This window comes from Cetorhinus maximus, chromosome 5 (assembly GCF_964194155.1).
Source record: "Cetorhinus maximus chromosome 5, sCetMax3.hap1.1, whole genome shotgun sequence".
Classification (NCBI taxonomy): Eukaryota; Metazoa; Chordata; class Chondrichthyes; order Lamniformes; family Cetorhinidae; genus Cetorhinus; species Cetorhinus maximus.
This window is the reverse complement of record NC_135883.1, coordinates 61,432,727-61,438,726: the sequence shown is the minus strand read 5'-3', so window position 1 is coordinate 61,438,726 and position 6,000 is coordinate 61,432,727. Positions and strand designations below refer to the sequence as shown.

The 6,000-nt window shown below is 40.7% G+C and overlaps 1 protein-coding gene across 1 annotated transcript in view; it reads right to left on the bottom strand.

The window, feature by feature from the left end:
• The window catches only part of LOC144680673 (CUB and sushi domain-containing protein 1-like), a 2,611,816-nt gene that overhangs the window by 993,777 nt on the left and 1,612,039 nt on the right, over positions 1 to 6,000 (bottom strand). The window lies entirely within an intron of this gene.

Genomic DNA, 6,000 nt, shown 5'->3' with positions numbered 1-6,000 from the left:
GTGCAACATTTATTTCACTCACCATGTCAACCAGCTTTAGGCCTATCAAAGTGAACTAGACAACTGGTACTGAATTAGGAGCAGTTACATGCTGTAGACCCACACTCACTAGGATACAGACTGAGATGGTCCAAATTCATTACACACTGAACCTTTATTGTCAAGGGACAGAGGGCACTTTATTCACCTCAGCTTGGATTTGAACTTCAAGCCACCAAGATGAAATGCTAGTGCATAACTCAATAGGCCACCTTGTCCCTCCAGGAATTGAGTTTTTGGGCACTTTTGTTTTTACAGTTTCAAGTCAAGAATCTCGGCACTTTCGAAATTAAGCAGCTTTATTACTGTAATGTTATTTCAGTATCACAGTCCATGAGGTGCAAATTTACAAAATTAATTCAAGTTGGAAAACATGCATCTTCCTCAACCTGCTGTTCATCCAAGGGTTTGGTTTACAGGCCAGACAAGGACAGTTGTTGTACTTAGAGCTGGTGATTCTCTCATTAATCACAAACTACTCAGCTGGCAGATTTCCACATAGGGCAGGGTCCATTACATAGAACAGGTGGCTAGATGGACAGTTCTTAAGTATGTTAGCCCCCTTCCAAACAAAATCTATAAACCTTGATTATCTACCAGCTGTCTTCAATTGGAAAAGGAACTGGTTTTGCCTCACTAATAACAAATGTAACCAAAAACAAAGATATCATATTTTGCCCATGTTCCAGTGCCAGAGGGTCACATTCAAATGTTCGTACCTCGGACTGGTAAAATTGGGCATTTCAAGGATTTCATGCCTGGTGCTCAATACAATCATCATATGCACAATATTATGGAGATTTGTACACTGCAATCTTTGCAAAGTATAAAAGCAATAACCCTAATTGCCATAAAGTTCAAAGGACAACCAACTATATTTGGTCTTAATGGTAATCAGGTCGCCTAATTTTGGTGTGATTCAATTTCATTATCTTATTTTCCATTAAAGCAATACCGACCAATGTAAGAGAGCCATTTGTCTAATTCATTTAATATTGCTAAGTTTATTGGTGTTTGTTGTAATATGCCTTTTCAGGATAGGAGCATGACATCGCTAGAAAGGAGGAGTGTCATGTGATCCAGTTTTAGTTTACCTTTGCTTTTAAGCAAAGCACAGACAGAAAGCTCTGTCGCCGTTGTGTTCAAGCTTTATACTCATGTATATCTGTTCTCAAGTGCCTAGACTCAATAAGTTAACCCACAAGCTGTTTACCCAAACCCTTATAAGTAATTGGTGACTTTATATCATTATAAAAGCTCGACAGTGTCAAGCAAAAACTGTCAACTGCATTATCCTCTGATCTATCACTTCCAGGTTCTGATAGCAGTTCAGTGAGCTTGACTCAAAATAATGTGGCAGAAAGCAGGATAACTCAAACAAATTAACTTTTGACTCAACCTCATGGACAATCTCACCAATAAACAGAAGGCTCTACTGAAGATATCTTTGCAGAATATCAGCATTTATCAATCCCTTTGATAATATCCCTTCATTTTCACCGATGTCACAGAATAAAAAGTTAACTGTCTCTAATAATGGTTCTCGGCTCTTCATTTGAGCAAAAATGTATGCTTGCATTTGACAAATTGATTTTACCTATTGATGAACTGGACCAGTAACTGAATTAATTTTAGAGTTAAAAGATGCAAATGCTGCTGGAGGAGCTGAAAAAAACTGTATGGTTGGCAGCTTTATCTTTGGTATGATCAACAGCACAAAGACTGGTAAGTATTTGCCAGGATTGTCCACAGGCAATTCCTATGGGAACAATTGAGCTAGTTTTCAAACCACTGGGGACCACTCCAAACTGAAATAAGTTTAAAAACCATAGCTTAAAAATGGATGGAAATTCAGGAAAGTACGCTTCAGAGGTAGTTGTTATTGTTTAATAAAGTGTTTTTTCCACCCGCAACTAGTCCTTTATGTTGAGATTTGTCTACGTCTGGTCCAGTACAAGGAGCTGCCACATTATCAACCAACTTGGAAATAAAGCAATTCTCTTGGAATTCTCTCACGCTGTAGGAAGCACCTAAACTCATTTCACAGCAACACAGCTGAGATTGTGAATGTGGTGATGTGGAGAATTCCAGATGTGAACACATATGCAATCAATCTGTGGCACTGCACAATTGTCCTTTCAATAAATTGCATCTATGTGAAAAAACAAGCTTTACATTTTTCTTAAATTACAAGTCACTTTTGCTCATATTTGAAAGGAAAAATGATGGATAAAAACAGATAGGTGCAAAATTCACATAAACCCAAGTATTTGGTTTATTTTGAAGGAATAACCACAACAATGGCCCATTCATTTTTGAATGGCATATTCTAGAAATACATTTTTAAATGTCAAGGATATTTATTATCGCAGCATGAACAAAAACAATTACAAAAATAACTTACACTTTAAAGTAGCTGTGACCACTAATAATAAGGTTAGCTGGTGCAATAAATTAGCACTGTCTTAGAAATACAGTAGAAGTGAAGAACTGCAAAAGCATCAGTGTCAGGGGTAATGAACATAGAGTCCAAACATCATTACACATTTCCCTTTTATCAAGAGATGGGAAGTGATTTTGTGCTTGCCAGCAACTGTAAATTAACACTGATGCAAAGCATTCTTTTTTCCTTTTATTGAATGCTGGAGCAAGTAGGTGATTACTAGATGACGCGCCAGTTCATAACAGAAGAGGCCAGGTTCATGGTCATACGTATTCACCGTTGGTTTTCCTTTTCTCTATGCCAAGTGGTACAAAAATTATCATCTCACTGCTGGACAATCTGCTACAAACCCCTCTGGGAAGAAAAGCTTTCTAGATGAATCTCATGTGATTTGTTAATAAGTCTATCAATAATACCTTGTGATAGCAAATCAGTACCACAGAGGATCTTTCATTAGCCAAGGCCACTGTTTCGTAATGAGGAAAATCCTGAATAGTCCCCATAAATTGGCCTTTGCCCTTGGGTGGAGAACTGCCAATCCCATCTGACTCTATTAACAGCAATAAAACAGCTGTGGAGTGCCTATCCAATCAAAAAAAAGAGGAAGTTGGCCATTATTCCAATTCAGTTTGCGCTTCAATCCCCATAGCATCTGGTCACTCGTGACACATCTAAAGATTATGATGCTTATATTGTCACTCAGTTAATCACCTCATGCATTCTTAAAAGAGTTTAAAAAAGGGAATGAAAGGGGAAGGAAAACAGGACAGGTTTGATAATTAAAACCTTTATTAATTGATCAAATGCATCATTCATCATTTCAAACTAAAAAGTGCTGGAAATGCACAGCAGCTTAATCAGTACATGGAAGACATGGCTCACTCCTGCAGGTCTGATGGAAGGATTACAACCAAAACAGGAAAGAAAAGTGAGCCTATGGGCACAGACTAAGTACTAATACAGTGGAATCCACTAACAAATGCAATCTGTTTTGGAAGCAAAGGTGAAGGACGCAGTAAAGCTGGAAGCCCATGGAGATAAGTGATTCACTTCATGAGAATGCAGATTTCTGTCCAGGATTCATCACCACAGCAGAGTGAAGTAGCGAAGCCAGCAGCGCACTGAGGTACATTCCTGACACTGAAATAGTATCAGCAGCAGGTGAAACACGATAGGCTGAAACAAATGACCATGAATTTTTAGGCATTGACTGAAAGAACAGAGTCACAGCGGCCGAGGCATACAAATTCATCAGTCCTGAGGGCAGAGCATCACAGGAGTCTGGAAAATCAAATGTGAGCACAATCCCATTTGTCTGGATGGGTGTGGCTGCAGAAATTCAAGAAAATCCTTGGAAAAGCTGTCTGCTTGTCCAGCAGCCCATCCACCTCCTTAAACATTCACTTCCTCCACTACCAAGGACTGCATGTGGCAGCAGTGTGTGCTATCTCCAAGATGCACTGTAGCACCTCGCCAAAGCTCCTTTAACAGCACCTTCCAAACCCACAGCCTCTGCCACCTAGAAGGCCAAGGGCAGATGCATGGGAACACCATCACCTCCAAATTCACCTCCAAGTCACACACCATTACAACTTGGACAGAGATTGCCATTTCTTCATGTTCACTGGATCACAATCTTGGAACTCATACAATGTTCAGCAGCATTCACAACTCCTCAGATACTGAAGCAGTCCATGTCCATAAGCAAAAAGCTCTGGTTAACGAACAGACCTGGGCTGATAAGTGACAGGTAACATTCATGCCACACAAATGCCACTGTACCTATACCACCTGCAGCAGTTTAAGAAGGCGGCTCACCACCACCTTCTCAAGGGCGATTAGGGATGAGGAATAAATGCTGGCCTAGCCAGCGATGCCCACATCCTATGAATGAATAAAAAAAATCTCCAACAAGAGAGAATCTAACCATCTCTCCTTGACATTCAATGGCTTCACCACTGCTGAATCCCCCACTATCAACATCTGGGGGTTAATATTGACCAGAAACTGAATTGGACCAGCCATGTATATACTGTAGTTTACAAAAGCAGCTCAGAGACTGGAAATCCTATTGCAAGTAACTCATCTCCTGATTCCTCAAAGCCTGTCCACCATCTACAAGCCACAAGTCAGGAGTGTGATAGAACACTCTCTATTTGTCTGCATGAATGCAGCTCCAACAACATTCAAGAAGCTCGATACGATCCAGGGCAAAGCAGTCGGCTTGATGGGCATGCCATCAACTTAATATTCACTCCCTCGACCACCAACACACAGTGGCAGCAGTGTGTACCATCTACAAGATGCACTGAGCATCTCATCAAGGATCCTTAGAAAGCACCTTCCAAACCTACAGCCACTGCCATCTAGAAGGGTAAAAGCAGCAGACGCATGGGAACACCATCACATGCAAGTTCCCCTCCAGGCCATGCACCATCCTGACACCATGCTGCACCATCACTAGATCAAATTCCCTCCCTAACAGCACTGTGGGCATACCTGCACCACATCGACTGCATGATTTCAAGGAGGCAGCTCACCATCACCATCTCAAGGGCAATTAGGGATGGGCAATAAATTTTGGCCTTTCCAACCCCATAACCCCATAAGGAATTTTTACAAAGGTGAAACACAGAGCATGCAGGGGCAGGGGGTACCTTGTGTGCTATGCAAAGAAGTGATACTGTATGCGACAAGATGACTCCCTTCTGCATATTAAGCTTGATCTGAAATGTCTGTGTGTTCATCCCATACATGATTTTCCAGATACCTAAAGTTGACCAGGCTAAAGATATGAAAGGATGCTGTTCTGCTCAGGTGAATTGGTGGACTGACCTTAGCTATCTTCCTTTAATGTGCAATGATAATAGTGACAAATGTGAACATCATCTCAACAGCTATACTGAGGGAATGGTGTACTGTCAGAGGAACTGTCTTTTGGACAAATGGTGAAACTAGGCCTCGTCTGCCATTCCAGGCGATGTAAAAATTCCCATGCCACTTTTCAAAGAAAAGAAAAAGGGTACTCCCGGTATCATGGCCACCATTTATCCCTCAACCAGCATCACAAAAACAGATTATCTTGTCACTTATCTCATTGCTGTTTGTGTTTTCTACATTACAACAGTGATTGACGTTTGAATGTGTTGATGGAAAAAAACTGACACCACTCTTATTGTTATCATCCATCTCACCACTTCATCAGCCAGATTTAGTCAAGAATTTTCACAGTCCCTGTCTGCTTACAATCTCAAACTGAAGAGGATTATGAATAAATTACTGCTTTCTTTTTTAAATATCTGCTGAATATGTCCTGTAACAAAGATTTGGTTCAAAATCCTTCACTTGGATCAAAACACCTTTTGCATCTCAGATGGAGCGCTGACTGTGATAATCTTGTTCGGATGGTTCAGCAAAATTCTAGCAAGCAAGATAATATAGTCATTTCCCAAGTTCAATTGCTCACTAGGCCGTGACCATCAAACGTGGAGGAAACGTCTCCGCACCCAAATCAACTG